Source organism: Phodopus roborovskii, unplaced genomic scaffold (genome assembly GCF_943737965.1).
Source record: "Phodopus roborovskii unplaced genomic scaffold, PHOROB, whole genome shotgun sequence".
Taxonomy (NCBI): Eukaryota; Metazoa; Chordata; class Mammalia; order Rodentia; family Cricetidae; genus Phodopus; species Phodopus roborovskii.
Genome location: NW_026125270.1, coordinates 74,632 through 98,560, shown reverse-complemented (window position 1 = coordinate 98,560; position 23,929 = coordinate 74,632). Strand labels below are relative to the sequence as shown.

The following is a 23,929-nucleotide window of genomic DNA, read 5'->3' as shown; positions in this document are numbered from 1 at the left end:
TACTGTGAAGGTCTCCTCAGCTACCAAAGGCATACACAGAGGTGTACAGACAAATCCTATTACCTTTTAATAGAATTGATTTGCGTGTCCAGACATGGGTTAGAAAAGACATAGGCAGAAGAGTGCTTATGTGAGATGGTATTCTGTCTCTGGGAAAGATGGAATCTATTTCTTTAAAGTCATTCTGACTCTCTCTTTAATAAGTTACTTGAAGGAAAAGAAAGTCTTTGCTGACACAGAAAATACAGCAGCTACTTGAGCTTAGCCCTTTGAAGTATAGTCTACAGAATAGAGAAAGCACATGCAAGAAAGAATCTTGGGAGAGAGAACAAGCAAAAAGGAGGGATTTCTGGCTAAGAACCACTTTTGATTTTTTGCTCAATAGTTACTATAAGTTCTGAAGTCTTTTAATGTCTGAATGCTTTTATTATGGAGACAGTGCAGCATTTTCAACAAAATATATTTACCCCAGAATACAAATAACACAATTGAATATTAATATATTATCCTAATAGTCAAAGGTTTATTGACAATTATTTATCTACAATTGTCACAATCAAAATTTATCATGTCTTATATTAGAGTATAACATTTTTCTTAAGTAAAGTGCATATATTTAGTTATCTGGTTGCTACATAGCCACTGTCATGGATGATCCCAACAGTTTTGCTCTGTAACACTATGAACTGTGTACAAGTGATGGCTACAGCTGAACTTACTCCAAGGTTTTTATTAACCTCAACCAAGTTATTATTTTTGATGTCATTGCAGATCATGTTACATCACACCCACCCACCCATACACACACAAATAAATAAATATTATATTTAAAATATGCTTTTATTGTCTCTTTCTTTCTGGAATAAAATGGCTATTACTCAAAATTCTTATCATTTAATATGACTTCAGGTGATATATCTATAGCTTTCTAAATTTATTGATATTAACTCATTGATAGTAATTATTATTAATAATTTAAGTGCTTCAAATAGGTAAATACTTTAATGGAAACCTCTAAACCATGAGGGAATGCTGGTATTATACAAATTAAGATCCCTATGCAAAATCAAAGTAAAATACCAAGTAGAAAACAAGTACAAGATGACAAATATATATGAGAATATTTTCTTGTAAACTAAATCAACAAGAACAACAACAAAGACAAAGTATTTAAGATTGATGATGTTCCAGTTTGCTTTTGATTGCAATGGGACATGCCATTATCAAAAACAACTTGGGTATAAAAGGGTTTGTTTGGCTTATATTTCCATATAACGGTACATCACTGAAACAAGTCAAGTCAGGAAATCAAAAAGGGGAGGAGCAAGGATTCATGAACTAATACACAGAACATGGTGAAACACTGCTTATAGGATTGATTCTCTGACCTTGCTTAGCCTGCTTTATTATACCACCAATTTGAGGTGTACCTTCTCACAACCTTATATCTAAGAGAGGCATCTTGTCAACTGAAATTCCTCTTTCCAGATGACTCTAGCTTGTGTCATGTTGCTAAAACAAACAGAAAAACAACAAACAACAAAAGTAACATGCCCAGATGGTAAGGAAGAGCACAGAAACATAACTTAGTGAACCCAGAGGAAACCTTAGTGAACACAATTGAGCTTGGAAGGCAGTAGTTTGTCACAGACAGAGCTCAAGAAGAAGTAACAATGGTAAATATTTCTGTGGAGACTATTCTCAGGAACCATTTGTTTTTTATAGCTATTCTGGGTTTTTTTTACATGGTAATTCCAATTCATGCTGGTTGTAGGAGGCAGAGGAATGTTTGAGTAAATGTGTAAAGACGGAATAAAGTCCTGAGTGGAACTGTACTGTTCATATGGGCACAGACATGTCAGACGCACCAATGGGTCATACCCATAAAAACTGGCAATATCTTCCCCAGGCAAGACTCAGAGGGATGACAAAGTCTCAGATACAAGTACAAATGTTGATAAAGTAGGCAAGTTCTATTGTTCATAAACAAATAACATATGCAAATAACCAGTGTGTACAAAAAGCAGCAACTTTAACTTCATACTGGATGATAGTACCCTGAGTCAGCTTCACTAAAGAGAGCTCCTCCTTAGATGTCTCCTCCTACTTGGGCTGTAAAATAAATGTGCTTGTGTAGTTGGTGCTGCACCTTTAGAGTAATCACAAGCCAACTGATCTCAGCTTGTCTGTAGGTACCTTTTCTTTTGTTTTTCCACATCCTTCTCAGATTTCTAAGCTCAAGCTGGGCAGAACACAAATATTGTCATGTCCAGTGGTGGTGTCATTTTTACAGTCTTGTACAGGCAAGGAAATTGTTGAGATTTTCTTTGGAGAGCTTTCTTTCTCTGTGAATTTTAGAGCCACTATCTCACATTACATGTTTCAACCTAGTTCTCTGACTCTTGAAATATTTCTATTCTCTCTTCTAAGATTTTCCCTGAGCCTTAGGTATAAAGCTTGTATTATATGTACATCAATTAGGGCTGGGCATAACAGCGCCAATTGTTCTCTTCATTTTTATTAGTTATTTTCTTAAATGATCATTATTTGCTATAAAAGAAGCATTTTTTATTAAGGAGTGAACTATGTTTACCTGTGGGTATAAAGGTAAGTACTTGGAATGCAGTTAGAAATTGTGAATAATGCTAGGTTGTCCATCATAGGAGAAAACCAACCGATAGCCCTACTGATTTGCAATACCTATGAAAATATGAGCAGAATGGCAACAAACTCTGCAAGTCTCAATAGCACCATTTACATTTTAGAGCTAACTTATAGCACTTTAATTTGAATTAAGGCCTGATCAGCTGGAATTAACACCAAGAACTATGAGTTTAGTCTACTATCTGTGGCTCGTAAGGCCAGGAAATCAAGATATGCTTTGTTTATAGACAGATTTACTTTTTCATTTCTGTTTAGTGTTTTCTATTTATTATAGTATGGACAGTAGAAGAAATTGAATAGTCTTCAAAATGTTTCAAATGCTTATTTATGTTAAGGTCCTCTTATTAGAACATTGAACAGAACGGTTTTAAGTGTTTTCTTCTAAGTACCTTTGTCTCTCTAGGGGTATGTCTCCTAGCCTCAGATAGCTGAAACTGGAGTTATAAGTAATTGTCAGTGTCCTGACTTGACCTATAGGAACTAAACTCACATCCCTTCTAAAAGCGTGCATGTACTTAACTACTAAACCATTTATTTGGTCTACTTTTAAAATATATGAAAGTTATGATAACATACACATTTTTATTTCTTTGTTAATTTTTAAATTTTATTTTCCACCCAAATGTAATTTCTCCCCCCTTCTCTCCTCACAGTTCTTCTCTCCACCACCCTTCTTACTTTCAAATCCTCTCATCCATTTCTATTCAGAAAGAAATAGGCTCCCATGGATATTAATAAAACAGAGTGTCAATTAGCAGTAAGACTAAGCACCTCCCCCTATATAAAGGATGAGGGAGGCAAGCAAATAAGAGAAAGAAGTACCCAAAAGGTGGAAAAAGAGTCAAAGGCAACAGACTGGTAGTTGGAAACTAGTATAAGATTGACCCTGATCCCCCAAAATATGTGTATCAGTTAGGAGGCCTGGGAAGTGTATGGTACCTTTGACAATGGAACCAGAATATATCCCCAGTGCACAAATGGACTTCAGGAGCACATTTCCCATAGAGGGATACTCTCTTAGCCTACAGACATGGGAAGATGGGTAGGCACTACCACAAATGATGTGACATTCTTTGATCATCCTTCATGGAAGGCTTCACCCTACCCGGGAGTGGATGATGGGGGATAGGATGGGAGGGTCTCTGGGGGGCATGGGTGGATGGAACAGAGAAAGACTGGGATCAATATACAAAATAAGAGAAATATAAATAAAAAGATAATAGAAAAAGAGTCAAAGACAACTATTTCCCCACTGTTAGGAGTTTTACAAGTAGACCAAGCTACACAACTCTCACATATATGCACATAGTGTAAGTCAGTCCCATGAAGGCTAACTGGTTCTTTGTTCAGTCTCTGGGAGCTCCTATGTATCCAGGTCAGTTGATTCTTTGGGTTTTCCTGTGATGTCCTTGACACCTCTGGCTCATGCAATCCTACCTCCTTTTCAGTAGGGTTTTCTGGGCTCTTTCTAATGTGGGTCACTGCATCTGTTTCCATAAGTTGCTGAATGAAGCTTCTCTGATGACAACTTGGCTAGTGCCAGTCTATGAGTATAGTAGAATATCATTAAGTAACATTACCCTGACAATATTTTTTCTTCATTTGTATTTGGTTCTATCCTAGGTCCCCAGGTCTTCCAGTTTGTAGGTCATGGGTGGGCTCACTCCCACCAGCAGTGTAGGAGTATTCTCCTTTCTCTGCATCCTCTCCAGCATAAGTTATCAGTGGTGTTTCTAATATTAGCCATTGTGGTAGTAGTAAGATGGTATCTCAAAATTGTTTTGATTTGCATTTCCCTGATAGCTAAGGATGCTTAGCACTTTCTTATGTGTCTTTCGGCCTTTTTGATTTCCTCTATTGAGAATTCTTTCTTCGGGTCTATACCCCATTTTTTAGTAGGGTTATTTGATGTTTTGTTGACAAGGAAGTGTGCATGTGAGGTGGGAGAGAGGGTAAGAGGGAGAGAGGGAGGGAGAAAGGGAGGGCAGGAGAGAGAACTGGGATCGACATGTAAAATAAAAAAAAAATTAAAAAAAGATACAGAAGCCAGTAGGGTTTCCACCCAACAACCAAGATTCCCTGGGTATGCCAGTGTTGGTTTAAGTATTGCTTCTTCCTTCTTGCAAGGCATGATATGGGGAGGAAGGATGCAGGAGTTTGTGGGATCACTTTTAGCAGGAGGTGTGGTTTACAAGGTTTTCCTTAGCCACCATCCTGTAGACCATCAGCACCTGTTCCTTGAGGGATGGACAAAGCAGGTTGTGTAAAGCTTCAGCCTTAACATTGAGCTGCAGGTGGAGAGAGGCTGGTTCGAGTCCTGGCACTGTTTAGGAGTACTGTTCCAAGCCTCGCCTCAGATTGCCAAGGGTGTCCCTCCCCAGGATACACCTCAATTGAGACTTCACCCTTAAAAATGCATGTCATTGTCTCCCCTGAATAGTGGAAAGGGACAATGTCTCCCGAGAACATTGGGAGCATGGGGTGAAGTGAAGGAGAGTTAGGTAAAAGAGAAGGGAAGAAGAGGATGGGAGAGGAGAACAAGAGCGATTAAGAAGACTGAGTTTTGGAAAGAATAGAGGAGAGCAACAAAAGAGATACCATACTAGATAGAGATATTACAAGTCGTAAGAGAAATCAGGCACTCGGAAAATGTTCAGAGATCCAGAAAGGTATGCCAAATACGAATTAAAGCAATAGTCGAGAGGCTACTTTAAATATCCTTCCCTATAAGGAGATTGATATCTACCTTATATGATATTCTAGAGCCTTCATCCAGTACTTGAGAGAAACAGAAGCAGACACCAACAGCTAAGCACTAAATGGATCTCCTGGAATCCAGTTGCAGAGAGGAAGGAGTGATAATACAGGGGTCAAGACCAGGTTGTAGATATCTTCACAATCAGCTAACCAGATCAAAGGGGAGTGCATGGACCCCAGTCTGTTACATGGGGTCCATAATATGACCTACCCAAAACCCCTGCAAGTGCATCTCAGTTAGAAGGCCTGGTAAGTCTAAGGGACCTCTAGCAGTGGAATCAGGATGTATCCCTGGTGTATGAAAGGACTTCAGGAGCCCATTCCCCATGGAGGGATACTCCCTCAGCATAGACACATGTGGATGGGCCTAGTCCCTGCCCCAAATGATGTGACAGAATTTGATGATCGCAAAAAGAAGGCTGCTGATTGGATGGGATTGGTGCAGACATGGAGAGGGAGTAGGAACAGAGATGGTTATGTAAAATAACTTTTTTCTAATTTAAACAAAATTTATTAAAAGAAAGAATAGGAAATAAAAAGAAATAAAATTGTGTTGTGACCAAATGTATATGTGGACAATTTTGGAGGATGTTTCATGAGGTGCTGAGAATAAAGTACATTCTTTTATATTTTGTAAAATATCTATAGATATCTGATAGGTTCTTTGGGGTCATAAAGTCTGTTAGCTCCAATGTTTCTCTCTTAGTTTTCTTTTCTTTTTTTTTTGGTCTGGATGATCTGTTCTTTGACGAGAGCTAGATACTGAAGTCAACTATTCATTTATGAAGATCAATTTGTAATTTAAGCTTTAGTAGTGTTTCATTAAATATTTGGTTGCCCTTGTGTTTGACTCATAGATATTGAATTTGAGATTTTTCTATTTTCTTTTAAAGTTTTTATTTATTTTACATATCCCACAGTTGCCTCTTTCTGTCCCCCAACCTACCCTTTATCCACTCCTCAGAAAAGGTGAGGCATCTGCTTCCATCAGTTAAATGGTAGAAATTCTATGATGACTGTTAGAATAATCAGCAACATCAATAGAGGGGAAGGATAGTTCAGCGACTCTGATGAGTACAGCATACACTTTTCCAAATCTTTCAATTAATTTTAGTTTGAAGTCTATTTTGTTATACTTCAGAATATACCAACTTGATTCTTGGAGCGATTTTCTTGGAAACTCTTTTTCTAACTCTTTACTCTGAGGTAATGTCTATCTTTTATGTTTAGGTATTTCTTGTATGCATCAGAAGAAAAGATTTTGTTTTCTGCATCCATTCTGTTATTCTCTGTCTTTTTATTGGGAAATTGAAACCACTGATAAAAGAGATATCAGAGACAGATGAGAATTAATGCCCCTTACTTTTTGGTATTATGCAGGTATGTATCTTTGTGTGTGTGTATGTGTATGTGTTCCTTCTTTGGGTCTTTGGGGTATGGTTATTTTAGATTATTTATTGACTGTTTTTTATGGATGTAGTTAATCTTGGGTTGGAGCTCTTGTACTAGTATCTTCAATATGGAATATCACTTTTTTGCATCTGTGATGATTGAAAATTTCTCAGATGTAGTAGCCTGGATTGGCATCTGTCTGTAGGACATCTGTTGAGGACATTCTGGCTTTTCAATTCTCCATTGAGAAATCTGAACTAGTTCTATTAAATCTGACTTTCTATTTGGTTTTTATTTTCATTTTTTTTTTGGCAGCTTTAAATTTTTGTTAGTTGTTCTATGTGTTTTGAATATTATGTGGTAAGAGTCTATTTCTTTCCTGGCCCAATCTTTTCGGTGTTCTGAAAGCGTCTAGTACCTTAATAGTCATATTCTTCAGATTAGGCAATGCTTCTTCTATGATTTTGTTAAAAAATATTTTCTACGCCTTTGACCTGGGAATCTTCTACTTCTATTCTTATTGTTCTTAGGTTTGGCCTTTTTGTTGTGTTCCATTTTTCCATGGTGTTTTATTTCAGAAAATTTTTAATTTAACAGTTTGACTAATGTATCTAACAATCTATTACTTCTATCATTTTTTTCAACAATTGTGATTCTCTCTTCCATCTCTATTATTCTGTTGGTGATATTTGTGTCTTTTGTTCCTGTTTTCTTATCTAGACTCTCCATTTCCACAATCTCTCAGTTTGTATTTTCTTTTCTGTTCTTATTTCTTTTTAAAAATATATATTACAATCTTGTTTTACCTCTCAATACCAGTTTCCTCTCCCTCCTCTCTTCCCCTACCCCCCCACAAACCCCTATATCATCCCCTTTCTGCTCCCCAGGGAGAGTGAAGCCTTCCCTGGGGGAATCTTCAAAGTCTATTATATCATTGGAGCAGGGCTGAGGTCCTCTTGCTTGTGTCTAGACTGAGGGAGTACCTCTCTATGTGGAATGGACTCCCAAAGTCCATTTTTGCAGTAGTGATAAATACTGATGCACTACCAGAAGCCCCATAGACTTTACAGGCCTCCTAACTGATACCAGAATTCAGGGGTTCTGGGTTGGTTCTATGCTGGTTTCCCAGCTATCAGACTGGGGTCCATAAGCTCCCCCCTTGTTCAGATCAGCTTTTTCTATGGCTTTCTCCAGCATGATCTTGACACCTTTGCTCATTACTCCTTCCTCTCTTCAACTGGATTCCAGGAGTTTGGTTCAGTGTTTAGTTGTGGGTGTCTCCTTCTGCTTTCATCAGCTACTTCATAAGGGATCTAGGATGGCATATAAGGTAGACATTAATCTCATTATTTGAGAAGAGCATTTAAGGTAGCCTCTCCATTATTGCTTAGATTTTTATTTGTGGTCATCCTCCAAGATTTCTGGACATTTTTCTAGTTCCAGATTTCTTTTTATTCCTATAATGCCCCCGCTATTATGGTACCTCTTATTTAGTTTTTGAACAGTTTTATTATTTCCTGTTAACTGTTTTGTTTTTCTTATTCATTCTTTAAGAGATTTATTTATATCCTTCAATTTTGAGATATTCTTTTCCTTGATTTCTCTAAGGAAGTTATTAATTTTATCTTAAAGGTTTTAGGTTTAAGATTATTTTCTTGTGCTTCAGCTGTGTTGTAACATTCAGGGTTTCCTGTAGTGGAATGGCTAAACTCTGGGTTTTGAATGATTACAGGTCTAGATGTCAATTTCTGTATTTGATTTGTCTTTGTTTGGTGGGTGGTTTTTTTTGGTTTGTTTGTTTCTTTCTTTTGTTTATGTTTCTCCTATGGTCTTCTTGTGGTTATGTAGAGGGTGTGCTCAAATGCAGTGGCTTGGACTTCTGATGGCCTTGATGGCCTGGGATCTAGCAGAGAGTTACTGACAAGGTTCAGGCATGATTTTTGGCTATATGTGTGTTCTATGATCTGTCCAAGGGTCATTTGGGGTTCAGGATCCTATACAGCCTTCTAGTGGGATAGAATGGTTTGGCTTGTTTTTTAGGCAGTTGGCCTGGTCACTGGGATTAAGAATGTTGGTCTGGTTTCTGATAGAGTAAAAGGCTTCCGCCAGATAGACAGGACTGAATAAGGTGATGATGACAGGATAATTGGGAATTATGCAATAGAATACAGGCAGAGTAGAGGGCAGACTTATCTGGAATTCATTATATTTGCCTGGACACTAGTTGAATAGGAGGTTTCTGCCAGATGAGTGGGCTGGGATAAGGTGACAAGGAAAGAAGGGAAACTTATAATTTTTGTATTTTAAATATTTTAATCATCAGCTGATTGGACTTGTTACTCATTATATATCATTTATTCTTCATAGAGGGGCAGAACTCATAGGTTCCTGGAGCTAGATATTTTTAAGGGACCAATGCATTTCAGCTATGCACTTACCTGTTTACAGTAAGAGAAACAGTTATGACTTTAGGTATATACATACTACAATTCCAAAGAGACTGGTAAGATGAGTCTTTCAAATTTGAACTATCCTTAAATTGTAAGTTGCCAGAAACTGTGTTTTTCCTGCTTTCAATGAATATTATGTACTTTGGTCTTAAATTGGGCATCTGACACCTATAAATCACTATTTACTTTACACCATGCCTTGCATTTTTCCTTTACAAATTTTGTTCAAAATATAGGTAATGTTATTACCAAAAATGCCATTTTAAATATGTTGTTTAGTTCAATAAGTGATAGTATTTTTTATACCTCCACAGTATACTTGATTTAATAGCTGAACTGGCCACATTTTACATCAGAAAATAAATTTATGTCCATAAAAGTCACCTTTATCAAAAGAAATCCATTAAGGGCTTACTTATTTTATTTTGAATCTTTATTCTGCTTGATTTACATCATGAAAATCCTGATTTCTATATAGGGTTTCATGAAAATGATGTCTCATTTTGTAAAGTTATGGTACATAATACACAATAAAACATTTTTACAAAGTTTATTGAATCCTTTAGTAAATTGTTCTTTTCTTTTGTACAAAAGGTATTATTTTAGAAAAATGAGGAATAGTTCTATACTAACATGTACATTACATTTATGTTTTTAACTTTATGTTTATTTTCAAAACTTATTTTAATTAGAACATTTATCTCTTCCCTTTCTTCTCCCCACCCTCACCCCTGTTCTCCTTCAACATCAAGAACTTTTTTCTAAGAATTTTCATTGTATATATATTATTTCTATATACACACACATGCTTACATATAATCTGTATAATGCTACATTTACATTTCCAGGATTGAATATTTGGAACTGGACAACCAATTCATGTGTTCTTTATTGCTCCAGTTTCATATATATATACACATATATATACACATATGTATGTGGGGTCCAGCTGTTTTGAATGTAGGATCACCTGGTACTCTGTTTCAGGTGATCTGGCTTGATCAAACCACATTAGTCTGGAAGGAATCCACATCTTTTCATTTTCTGTGGAAACAAAAATAAAAATCCTTTTCCCCAGTAACTTGTCCTTGAACTTAAATTTTTGAGTCAGAGCATTTTTTTTTTAATTTATTATTTTACATGTCGATCCCAGTTCCCTACCCCTCTCCCTTCCTCCCTCCCCCCTTCCTCCCTCCCTCCCTTTTATGCTCTCTGCCCTCTCACATGCACCCTAACCACACTCCCCTCCCATCCCCCAACCCCAATTCTATATGTAAGGGAATGCCACACAGTTGGGATCATGTAGATCTGACGGGTCATGTGAAGGAGGGACTAGGGCTTCTCTCCTGTCTCTAGATTAAGGCAGTTATCCCTCCATGGGGGATATGTTCGCAAGGTCCTTTTGTGCACCAGGGATACATCCTGGCTCCACCGTCTGAGGTCTCTTAGACTGCTCAGTCCTTCTGGCTGAGAGCCAGTCAGTCCCATGCTGCTTCCCAGCTATCAGTCTGGGGGCCCATTAGCTTCTCCTTGCTCAGGTAAGCTGTCTCTTTGTGTTTCTGCAGCCTGGTCTTGTCCTCTCCATCTGTATCTGGGTTCTAGTTTGACTCAGTGTTTATGTATGGTGCTTGCTCCTGTTTCCTACAGGCCTTAGTTGATGGCACCATGGATAAGTTAGTTGTTGATCTCACTCTCCAGGAAGGGCATTTATGGTAGCCTTTCCATGGAAGCTCAAATTGTTAGTTGGGGGCAGTCTTGTAGTTCTCTAGACCTCTTTTTTTGTTCAATTTTATCTTCAAAACAATATTGGCTCCCTCTTTTATTCTCTCTCTCTCTCTCTCTCTCTCTCTCTCTCTCTCTCTCTCTCTCTCTCTCTCTCTCTCACTCTATCCTGTCTTCTATTCCTAACCGGGCTCAATCTTCCTAGCCGCACGTGTTTTCCTTTCCTCTCCCTCGTTTTCTCCTACTTCTATCTCCATTTTCTGCCCCCCCTCCACTTCCCCCGAGCTCTGGGGGTACTTTTCCCTTCAGTTCTGTGAGGGACTTTATATGAATCTCTTAGAATACACCTTGTATCCTAGTTACTCTGGTGGTGTGAATTATTGGCTGGTGATCCTTTGATTTAGGTCTAAAATCCATATATGAGTGAATGCATACTATGTTCCACTTTTTGTGACTGGGTTACCTCATTCAGGATGCTTTTAATGATGTGAATGCATTGTGCTGAGTTTCAGTAAAATCTTTATGTTTATTTATTTTTTAATCAATATGTCACATGTCTGACAAAGTTGGCTTGCATTTTACCATGCAATCTGTCTTACAACCTGTGATATTTCAGCCTCAGTCTCCTAATGGACAGAATTTAAAGCATGTACCATCATGCTGGAATTCATTAATATTTTGTATCAAACATATTTTTAAAAGGAAAAAAGACTTCTGCCATTGTTCACTATTATCAAAGCTTTACATTAAATGGCAATAAATTAATACCTAAAATAATTATGATATAAAATAAATTATATTATTAAGCAAAATAGAAAGTCATGATTAATCATGTAAATTTCCACAATGCCTCACATATAATATAAATATGATCTTTGAATCTAAAGGAAATTATCATTAATTTGTGTCTTATTTTAAAATAAAAAAATTAAGTCATTCGATAGTTTACTGTCATATAAACATAATTTTATACATAATTTAAAAACCAAAAGATGTACAATGTTTATTGTTATTTACAATTTTGCTATAATTCATAAAGTATTAATTTGAACTTTTGTTTTTTCTAGTTATCATTTATTTTTATTTACAAGTAAATTAAAATTAAATAATATTACATTTTAAAAGTATATAAATTTTCAAAAATTTTTATGAATCTAATAGATCATTATCTTAAATTGCATCTTAAACTATTCAATCATTCTCAAATAATAGGAATTATGCACAATAGTGGATTTCATCATGCCATTGACCATTGTGCATAATATGTGCTTACCTTGTGCTTACCCAGTTCATTATCTTTCATAGAATATATACATATATATTTTTCATTAATATAACTTCATCACTTCCCTCTTCCCATTCATCACTCTAAATCCTTCTATGTATCACCCCTAACTCCTTTTAAAATCCATAACTGTATTTCACCCAATTGCTGCCAAGACCTCACCTTTGCTTTGTCCATTCCACAACCATAATAGTTCCTTCTGCTTGTTTATGTTCTCCTCTCCCTACATTTCATAGTTCTATCTTAGCAGATACATTTTAATCACAGTAAATGAATTATTGTTTTACCTTTAAAAGTTAATTTTCACCTCCAAGATTTTGTATTCTATAAATTGAACATCTGCAAATTAATATGGACTTAAATGCACAATCTATGTTCAAATGAATGTCCACATCTTTTAAATTTCCTTCCCATTCAACTTACTCTTTGATGTGTCAAACTATAAATTTTATGTGCAATTGCCTTTCTGAATCTATTTTAAACAAAGTTTTCTTCTTACTTTGCTATTGGGTACTTTGGCTCCAATTAAAAATATACATAGAAAAATTATTTTGTCCAGTTTTAAAATTTGGCAAATAATATTATTATTCAGGAGAAAACATGCAACCACTGTTGATCACTTAAGCTCCAGAACGAATAATGCATATTTGGGATTAGCATAACAATGTTAGCTAAGGGCAATGTAGCATAAGAGTTTTCATTTTTAAGTCATTTATTTGAATTTAAATCAGATCTCTAGTGAGGTATATTTCTACACTACTGAAGAAGTATTTATGAGCACAGGAAAAATAAATGAAACCCTTTTTCTTTGCTACAAGTCTCATTAAAATTCACATAGATAATACCAGTTTGTGTTGACATACTGACAATCACAAAATTCAAGTGGCTATAAATATTGTAAATGCTACTCATTGTTTACTTTCTAGTGGAGGATTTAGTTCATTTGATTTACTTAAAATACTTATTAAATCTTAACCATAAATCATTGGATATTTTATCTGCAGTCAAATGCTCTACCACTGAGCTATACCCCCACACCATTGGATATTTTATCATGGTGGTAAAGTACTAACCTATAAGTTTTCAGTGCTCAGAGTGAGATAACTAACAACTCAACTACAATCTAATGTCTCTATGCTATTTTTAAAGTAGCCACTTCTTTCTTTTTAGATATATGAATTGAAGTACAATATGGCAACATTTGGCTACTTTTATTCCAGTTAGAGTAAGAAGTAAAAAATAATACAATTTGCTAGCAGGATTGTTTGAGGTCCAGCACATAGAGATTTGGAGACAAAGATCATGCTTTAGGGTAGGCAGCTTGAGTATGAAAATCTGATACTGAACACAAACAAAACCCAGAATTTTTGTTGTTGGCGATAGTGGTGACCGTTTCTTCTTAAGTGTTGCCTATTGAAGGCTTCTCACAGGAATTTTCCTAAGAATATACTGAACTAAAGCCAGGAATATGAAAATATCTAGATAATCAATTGTTTTTAAAACTAGAGGCACATAGGCTGCTTTTACTGTTTATGACAGACTGATTTTTCTAAAACATGGAGGTAATCATTTACTTTAAAATATCTATTGTTTAGAGTAGTTCTCCTGCCAGCTTGGTCCCAGAGCTGCCATCAGCCCCAAATAACACACAGAGATGCTCTATTAGATAAAAACAAACAAACAAACGAACTGTTGGCCTATTACTAGAGTGTCATATTGGTTAGCTCTGTCTGTATTGCTTTAGAACCTGTGCTGGAACTACTCTAGAAACCAGGCTGGCCTTGAACTCACAGAGATCCACCTACATCTGCCTCCTGAGTGCTGGGTTTATTGTTTTTCAGCTGGCATAGTGTTTTTTTCTGTAGATCTAGAAAATAAAGACACAAAAGACACTATCTCTATATTCAAATAACCTGGAGTTCATGCAAAGAAATATTTTTGAGATATTTATGTTGCAATAGATGCATGTATACTTCTAAACTATTGAAATATTAATGCAAATGAAATGTGTAACAAAGTAGTAAGAAAGGCACACCCAATGTTGAGTGTCAGAATTAGATTTTTTTCTCTCAGTTAAAATGCAAATTTCAAGATGATTGTTATTTTAAATTTTGCTTAAAAAGTAATAGATTAATACCTATCAATAATATTCCTTTAGTAATTTCAATTATCCTAATCAAATTATTATCAGAATTCATGAAAGAGTTGTGATCCCTTATCCACTCACCAGTGTGACCAAGCAGCATATGATGTACTGTCCTCATGGCATGCAGTGAAATAAGCCTGCATCATGATCATTTCATACTTTAATAAGCTACTGTTTGGTGGAAAACTGTGACCATTCACTATTTTGTAACTATGTTTATTCTGAAATCATTTAAACATGAGAAACCAACCCTAGTTACAGGTAAGGAAAATTCAACCACATTCATATTTCTCTAAATGTAGTGTGCTAGAAACAAGTTGATCAAAAGGAAAGTTTTTACTTATTGTACATAATGAAACTTTGGAAGTGAGTATAAAATTATATATTTGAAAATGAGGACTAATGCTTCAGAGTATGATTTCCTCTTTATGTCACACTGACACACACAAACTATACATAATATCATAAAATTTTATGATAAAAACATCTAAATGTAATTCATAGACATGAATATGACATTAATTACATACAACCATAACAAATACTGTGAGTACATTACTCATACATATTATGCATGAATACTACTTTGCCTCATTTAATATTGCTAATTAGAACATAGCAATTTATATAATAATGGGGTCGTCATTTAGGAGGCAATACTGACAAATTAATTTGTCTTTGTGTATAGAGTTAAAAAGAAGAAGATTCTTCATCATTAGAACAATACTGTCATCCCTCATTTATACTGAACATACTCTGTGTAATGTGTATTGACTACTCATTTTGTATTTCAGTGATATAGAGATATCTATAAAAAGAACTTATTATATGTGTCATCTGCATGTTCTAGAGTTAGGTCAGATGATTCAGAAGTAATTCATAATTCAATGGAGAATTCATATTAATATTTGTGAACTATACATTTTCTGAATAATTTCCCTTAATCTTGGTTCAATTTCTATCCACCTCAGACTTTGTTTTCCTGGCAGAGTTAATCCCTTTTTATTGTTTCTCGTTGCTCATTGGGTGTGGTTTTTTTTTTTAGAGCTTTTTCACTTAACTTTCTGTATCTTTGTCATTCACAAGTCTCAGCCTTGTACATTTTGCTTTCCACAGTTAGTCCCTTCATTTAATAATTTAATGTCACTATACAAGCCTGTAAATATGCTTATCTATAGATCACAGATTTGTTGATGTCTCATATCAACCCAAAATATGTAATTGAAACTGTCTTCTAGTAGCAACAGTACAAGGTGGCTACATTTTTTTTTTATTTCTTTGCATTATTTCTCTATGCTTCTCTATATGTACTTTTTACAACAGAAATCACATGCCTTTAGAGAGCCTTTCCTCATATGAAATGAATTTTTGTTTTACAACAATGAAAGATTTTTGATTATTTAGTTATCACTTACTGATGTGTGAAAAGGAAAGGGATTGTTACTACTCACTTCGTGTTCTCCTGTTGATATCAGTCCCCATGTTCTTTATGTTCCTTGGAACCTCTGTAATCTCTATTTTCTTCTCAGGTATGTCATCAATACTTAGTTTGTTTCACTCCCAAGAATAAATTATACAAATAAGTCCTAATGATGGTAACACACACACACACACACACACACACACACACACACACACACACAAATAACAAAATTATTAAACATAATGAAGGATCATTAATTGCAGTCAGAATATGTGACAGGAAACAATCAGATATAAGGAATCTAAGGCATCCAGAAGGGATGAGAACATCCAGTGCAAACTAAAGAAAATGCACAAGTTACTTCAGATAAGAATGGACTTAACTGGATGGGTTCTTTAAATGATAAAATAATTAAACAAAACATAAATACAATTATAGGATGAGACCGAACACTGTCAGAACTTGAAAGGGAGGGAACAGCTTTTGAAGAATTGCTACCTGCATAGTAATTCAGAGACAGGCATTAAGAGATATGTATAGGGAAAAAAAGAATTCAACCATTCTATGAGACAGAGATGAGAATAGGGTATAGCTGTTGATGTACACTGACTTCCTCAATGACAGCTAAATATTGAAACCAGAAACTTTCAGAATTATAACTGTACAACCTTGTCCATTACTCAGTTTTTCAGAGGTATATCTAAAACTTGGATTTCCTGATGTAGACATAGGACATTAATTCTAAGATTTATTTGGAATGTCCTTCCAAGAGAACTGACCAGATTTATAATGTAGATAGATTTATTTAAATTCCCAGAACCTCTGGCTAGTCACCACACCTGTGCATCCCTCCTGACTGAGCATTAGTTAATATTATTTGTAAAGAAAGATACATCATTCTGATAGCTGCAAAAATTGCAATGTCCTTTTTTATCTTTTTTGTCTTGAGAAGCCTTTTCAAAATTTACTTATGCTTTATTCAACCAGAAAATACAGTAGTATTAAAAACTGTGTCCATGTCTGTTGGAAGTCAATCATATGTAGATGTGAAATATAAAATAATAAATGTACTATCCTTTATTTGACCTTGAGTTAAATTGAACATGTTGCCATAATTCTCAAATATTACTGACAGTGCATCTTTTTAATAATGTGATAATAACAATATTGATTTATTGGATGGTAGGACAAAATCAATCAAAATGTGATGTATAACTTATATGACCCCGGTGTGATTCTGCAGGATCTGAGAAATGTGATCCCGTATGTAGAGTAAAAGAGAGAAATGATGTATTTGTTCACTTTTAGTTTGAGACAGGATGCCTGAAATCTAAGAAGGAATTTACATAGTTGTTTTAAACAGTATCAAAATAATAGGTGTTTCTGGGAAAATACATGAACATTTGGACACATATATGAAATGTGGATGTTTATGTTCAAAAATAAAATTTCATTTGAATACTACTACAACAAACATCTGGGTATTGTTTATAGACACTTTCTCAGAATAATTTGAAAGTTAGTGTGTTATGTTAGGAAACACATGTACCATCCAACAACATTGTACTGTTCTTGTTTGGATACAATCAGTCAACAGGTGATTTATCCTTTATCAGGCTTGGTGGCCCCAGGGTGATTCTGTGGGATATGACACATGTGAGGACATGTGTAGAGAGAAACATATGAGTAATATATTTTTCTGAGAAACCTCAATCAAAGGGGTCATGGTACCATCATTCTGGGGTTTCTCTTTCTACTCTATTGTATCAGAGCAACCAGAAACTTCTACCATTCACTTTCAGCCTCCTAACTTCCTTCCTTTCTTTCTTTCTTCCTTTCTTTCTTTCTTTTTTTTTTTTCGGATTTTTCAACTTTATAGACATTTAATATGTAAGCCTACATACTTCTTACAGGATATTTGTGTTTGTTTGTGGATAGGAAAATAATGGTGTGTCAACGCTCTGATGAGCACAGGTCATCCATTACGGTCCCGCTACAGCCTGATTCCATTAGCGCCAGGGAACAGCTTCAGGGCAAAGCTGTTTTATCTTCTAGAGGTCAATGGTCATGTACCCTTGACCTTTGCGAAAGTTGCTTTGAAGAAAGGGTGGAAGTGTATGGAGAAAGGTTATATTTTCATGTCACATTTGACCAATTAGTGGGACATAGTGCTACCCTTAAGCTTAACGAACAATTACACAAATAGACAGTTTTCCCTATCCCCAAAACCTTTCTAAATAAGAAAGGGATAGAGTAAATCAAAGTCATGAGAAAGTGAAATGCCCAAAGATCAAGGTACATCAGCTGCAACTTCAAGAGAACTGAGAAAAAGATAGTTACTGTATTTTTGATCTAGCACCACAATTTGTTTAAGAGTGGGCATTGGCATTTGCCTTCCTGGTTCTGTTGCCTCAAAGGTGTCACATGTCTAAATGATGACCTTTTCTCTTCTTTCTATTCTGTTATTTCCTACAAGAAAGAGGAAGAAATGTATGCTGCAGCAGGTGTGTTTTCTTGAGAGTCAGTGTCTCATAGTAAGGCTTATTAGGAACAGTGTCCTTTCAAAATTGAAGTCTGGTGTGGATTCTCTTTTGATGTGTTCAGAAGCAAGTGCTCACATAGATTCTGTCCTCGAAATCTAAAGGCTAGTTAAGATGACAATGATATTGTCTGACCTACCAAGTATTCACCTACTCCTCAGTCACTTGAGCCCCTCTTGATGCTATTGAACAGAACACTTCATGTTTTAATGTTTTAGCTATTGGTCAGTTACAAGTATTTAGAGGCCTTATCAGAAGCTATTGCTTTTCTTTGAGGTTCCTTGATAGACAGTGATTCTGCCCTCCACTAACCAGCATTTCACCTGTTGATGTCATACTGACAGCAAAGGGTTTACCCTGAGGCAAACATAAATGAACACTGCCTTGTTAAATATACCTCCATTTTCATGGAGGGTTTATAACAGGTTATTTATGAACTAGAAACACCTATTTTGTTTTTGCTAAAGAATTTTTATATTATTAAAATTTAGAGAGACAGCAAGCAAATCAGAAAATAGAAATACATACAGAGAAAAATGAAAAGGTGCTGAAAATTGAAAGTCCTTATTATGAACACACCTAATCTGTTGAAGCATTAAGTTAATGATAATTAAATAATACTTCATTTAAAAACACTACTTCATTTGATAATAATATTGTTCCCTAGATCATAAGTAAAAGCAAATGATTCTGTGAAAACTAAACAAAGTCAAATTTATTTGAAAACTGTTAAAATATCTTCCTTTATTTTGTTGCTAATTGATCATGTAACATGAATATCAAGTTATGAAATATTTTAAATTTTTATACCCCAGGGATAAATTCAAGAATTAATAACAATTAATTATCATTTACCTTCATGTCTTCCTTGGATGACATGAAGAAAGTAAAGTAAAATTTAATTTATGACTGCTATGAATTTTATTAAATATTTATATTCACGCTTATATTTCTTTTGGTGGTTATTTAAAAAAATACATTGTTTCCAGTAGCTATTTGATGAACGGTTTCTTAATGTTCAAGATTGATGTGTACTTTTCAAGTAACTGAAGCTTTCATAGAGCTCCTTACTCCTGTGTAAATACTCAACATTTACTCAAATCACTGTTGTTTTTTTGTTTTGTTTTGTTTTGTTTTTTTGTTTTGTTTTGTTTTTTTGGACCACTCATCCCAGAAAAATCTCTGCCAATGTGAATATTGCTTTTACCTTTTACCTGTTTTGAAAAAATTTGGGAGATTTATTACTTTGTCTTTCTTTAATAAGTAATACACTGCTGTAATGTAATTAATGACAAAAAGCTTAATATAGTAACTTATGGTTCTTGATGAGAGACAGCTAATTGTGCATCCTTGCCAAATGGCTTAATATACACATTCTTCACTCTTTGATATAATCAGGCTTGATAGTTGATCTAGGAGGAAAGAAATTGGTATCAAATGTGGCTTACTTTTAATTTCATTGACGATAGTTTTGTATGTTTATTTTAAAAACTTGTTTTTTCACCTATGAATCATCTCCTCCTCTGACTTCTCCCACCTCTTGGGCTGCATTATTTTTGGAAGCTGTTTTGGTATCCTAGAATGTGTCCTTACAGAGCCTCTAACAGAATGCCATGGATACATGGCATCTAAAATCCTGTTTAAAGATATATTAAACTTCAAGAACCTTATGCAAACAAACAATAACATTATATATGTTATTATTCACTGTAAGAGTCAGTGCTTGTCATTGTTTCTTGCTCCTAGATTGGGAAGTGAAATTTTAAGTCAGAAAGTAATATTAATTTACTTTAAGGAAATGCTTATTAATTAAAACTTTTGTTTAGTATTGTTAATTTTTATTTCATTTATATGAAAATATGAGATGACAATGTACTTTTGTATATAAAGTTAGTTAAGATTGAACATATAGAAAACAAGAGTGAAAAATATTTTAAATCAAAAACTCATGTGTACAATTTTGTCTTGTGTTGAGTCTGCTTAAATTTTAACAAGATCAAAATATGCTTCAAAATATGTTTCTTTGTCTAAAGTAATTTGTTTATCTCAAAGTCTCAGTAACATAAGAATTTTTTTCAGTAAATCATAAATGATCATATAACTTGGATTTAAAATTATCAGTAAGTGCATATCAATATTTTCAAAAGGGGAAAATATCTTAAACCTCACTAAAAGCATGGTATTTGTTTCTTAGCATATGTGCAGGCAAACCTAAGCTTTTTAAATAGTGTTAGATTGAAGGGCCCAAATCCAGTATAGTCTCCAATATGTGTAACAGATAAAAAAGAATAAAATACTTTCTTTTTGATTCTTACCTTTTAAATTACCATGAGGTGTCTGATCAACTTTTTTTTTTTTTTTTTTTTTTAGATGTTTCCATTTCTTCTCTTTGAACAGAATTCGGTTTCTGTTATTTTTTTCTCTTGAGAAAAAGGAAATGGTTACAAAATTAATGCTATTTATTTGAAGAAGTACTCTATTTACTAGTAAAATCCTGGCTGTGTGCTTCTAAAAGTGTCTGTCAACATTTAAAGTATTCCATTATAATATTTTTCATAATCAATAACAAAACATCCATGAAACACACATAAGCATTTTCAATTGCTTTAATACAATCTTCAAAATACATTCAAATATCAGACTCTATAACAGACCAGAAAGAAAAGGAATTCAGTTAATAAGTTAACAAAATTTTCACTTCTAAAGTATATTGGATGAGGCTATGATTAGACTTGGAAAAAGACATGTTCTAAATAAGGTATTTGTTTTCTTTATTTCTCAGTGTTAATTTTTATCACTATAAAAATGCATTGGGGCCGTGTAATCAGTAAGACTGTGAGGCAGTTATAGCTCTTAAAATGCCTGATTAGTTAGGTGTGGATCAGCGGGAAATCCAAAGATGTTGTGAAGGATAAGCCCACCCAAGCTCTGGATGAGAGGGACATCACCTTATTGAAAACTTACTCTAGGCAGATCAAGCAGGTTGAGGGTAACATTCAACAACTTCTCAAAATAATTAATGAGCTCACTGGTATTAAAGAGTCTGACACTGGCCTGGCACCACCAGGCCTCTGTGATCTGGCTGCAGACAAACAGGCTGTTCATTCTGAACAGCCACTACAGGTTGCAAGGCATAAGAAGATAATATTGATTCAGAGAACCCCCAAAACATTATCAATTTGAAACAATTTGCCAAGTTTGTGATGGATCTCAGTGATCAGATAGCACCTACAAACATTGAAGAAGGGATGAGAGTTGGTGTGGACAGAAGTAAATACCAAATTCACATTTCACTACCTCTTAACATTGACCCAACAGTTACCATGAAGTAGGTGGAGAAAAAACCTGATTTACATACAATGATGCTGATGGCTATAAGGAGCAGATTGAGAAATTGAGAGAAGTAGTTGAAGCCCTTCTACCCCATCCAGAGAGATTTGGTAAATGTGTGATTGAGCCTGCGAAGGGTGTGCTATTTGGTACCCCTGGAACAGGAAAGACACTCTTGTACCAGGGCAGCTGCTAATAGGACTGAAGCTTGATTGATTCCAGTTATTGGGTCCAAGCTCATACAGAAATATGTTGGTGAAGGGGCTACAAAGTTTTGTGAGCTTTTTGAAATGACCAGAACAACAAAAGCCTACCTTATCTTCTTTAAAATGATGGCAATGGAGGGGCTCGATCATTGATGATGGTGCCAGCAGTGGCAATGAAGTGCAGAGAACCACGTTGGAGCTGACCAATTAGCTGGATGGTTTTGATCCCTGAGACACCATCAAAGTTCTGATGGCCACTAACCAACCTGATACTTTGGATCCAGCGCTGATGAGGCCAGAGATTTTGGATAGAAAGATTGAGTTTAGCTTACCTGATTTAGAGGGTCAGAATCACATCTTAAAGATTCATGTTCACTCAATGAGTGTTGATAGAGACACTAGGTTTCAACTGATGGTCCGACTGTGTCCAAATAGCACTGGGGCAGAAATTAGAAGTGTATGTACAGAAGCTGGTATGTTTGCAATCCGAAAAAATAAAATTATTACGGAGAAGGACTTCTTGGAATCTGTTAATAAGGTCATCAAGTCTTATGCCAAGTTCAGCTCTACTCCCCTCTATATGGCATAAAATGGATCCCCAGAGGCTTTGAGAACTCCCTGCCCTTTGGTAACTTGGTCCCACCTCACAAAATAAAAGATAAAATGTTTAAAAATTTAAAAAAAATGCATTGGGAAACAAATATTCAGTCTTCCGCTAAACTGCAGTACACAATTATATATTGAAACTAACAGTTTCAAAGAAAGAAAGAAAAAGAAAAAATGGCAGTTTCAGGAGATAACTGCCAAATTTATCACAACAATGTGGAGAAACGGCTTCTACATCTTGCCACACTAATAGTAATTTAAATATGTGAGATTATGTCTTAAATGAAATATACATCAAAAAGTTTAATCTGAATGGCTAAAAAATGAAAATACAAACCCTGAAAAGCAAGGTTAGCAGGTTACATTCTGAATGTGACTGATAACATTAATTGCAGAGCAACTTGATTATTCTGCAATATTATTACTTTTGGCGAATGGTGTAGTTTGTTTTACATTGTGCATATTTGTTTTTAAAGTATAATCTATTCTTTATGAACTTCTCCAAGCCTTCACTTGCCCAAAGAATAAGCAGTTAGCATTTTATGCTTAAAAGTCAGGACACTTTGCTAACATTTCACTGTCTTGAAGGGTTTTGATACTGCTTAAATTCATAAAGATTTTAAAGTCATCTTTAGTAAAACAATCTCTGGATTACAATATAGGCTTAAAGTTTTAATGGGAAACTTTTCTGCCTGAATAATTTTAATCCTTACTTACTTTATGAACAACATGGTAATTTTAAATTGTTAGTAATGTTTTACTGTCTCCTAATTAAATAAACAATTAATATAATCTTTAGTTCTTTTGAGATAATACAGGCTTGAACTACTGTAAGCAGGAATAATGGAATTACACTGCATTTAACGTTCCAACAGATTAGTGTTCCTGAAGTGTAAGTACATTATGAGGAGAACAGAGTGGGGGATATGATATTTCTTCAAAAGAGAAGCCATTCCGAATATATAATAGTAAGGCAAAGAGTAAGACTTTAAGTAGTGGATCTGAATAAACATATCGCTACATATTGGAAGCAGATACTTTCTGATAAATATCTTTCAGGGTATTGGAACATCAGATCTGGTAGCAAGTATGCTGTTTAATATACATGCAAGACATTCACCACCAATAGCAAAGCTGGTGACGATTTTCATGCTTTCTGAAACATGTGTTGAAAAACTAATCTATTCTCCATAAATTATACATTTGCTGGGAATACACTTTTGTTCCAACTGCAAGCACCAAAATTATCAATAATAGCTCACTCAATGTATGATGTAGCTTAATAGTATATTAAATTATGTAATTTCGGATTAGTAGGATCAACATAACACCAATTTATAGTCAAATAATTGAGGATTAGAAAAGAAATACTAGAGCCTTAATTTTATGATTTTGTTCTTAGAGTTAT

The 23,929-nt window shown here is 34.8% G+C and overlaps 1 pseudogene; it reads left to right on the top strand.

Moving 5' to 3' along the window:
- Positions 1-21,237: 21,237 nt before the first annotated feature.
- On the top strand, positions 21,238-22,504 carry LOC127229293 (26S proteasome regulatory subunit 7-like; annotated as a pseudogene).
- The last annotated feature ends 1,425 nt before the right edge of the window (positions 22,505-23,929 follow it).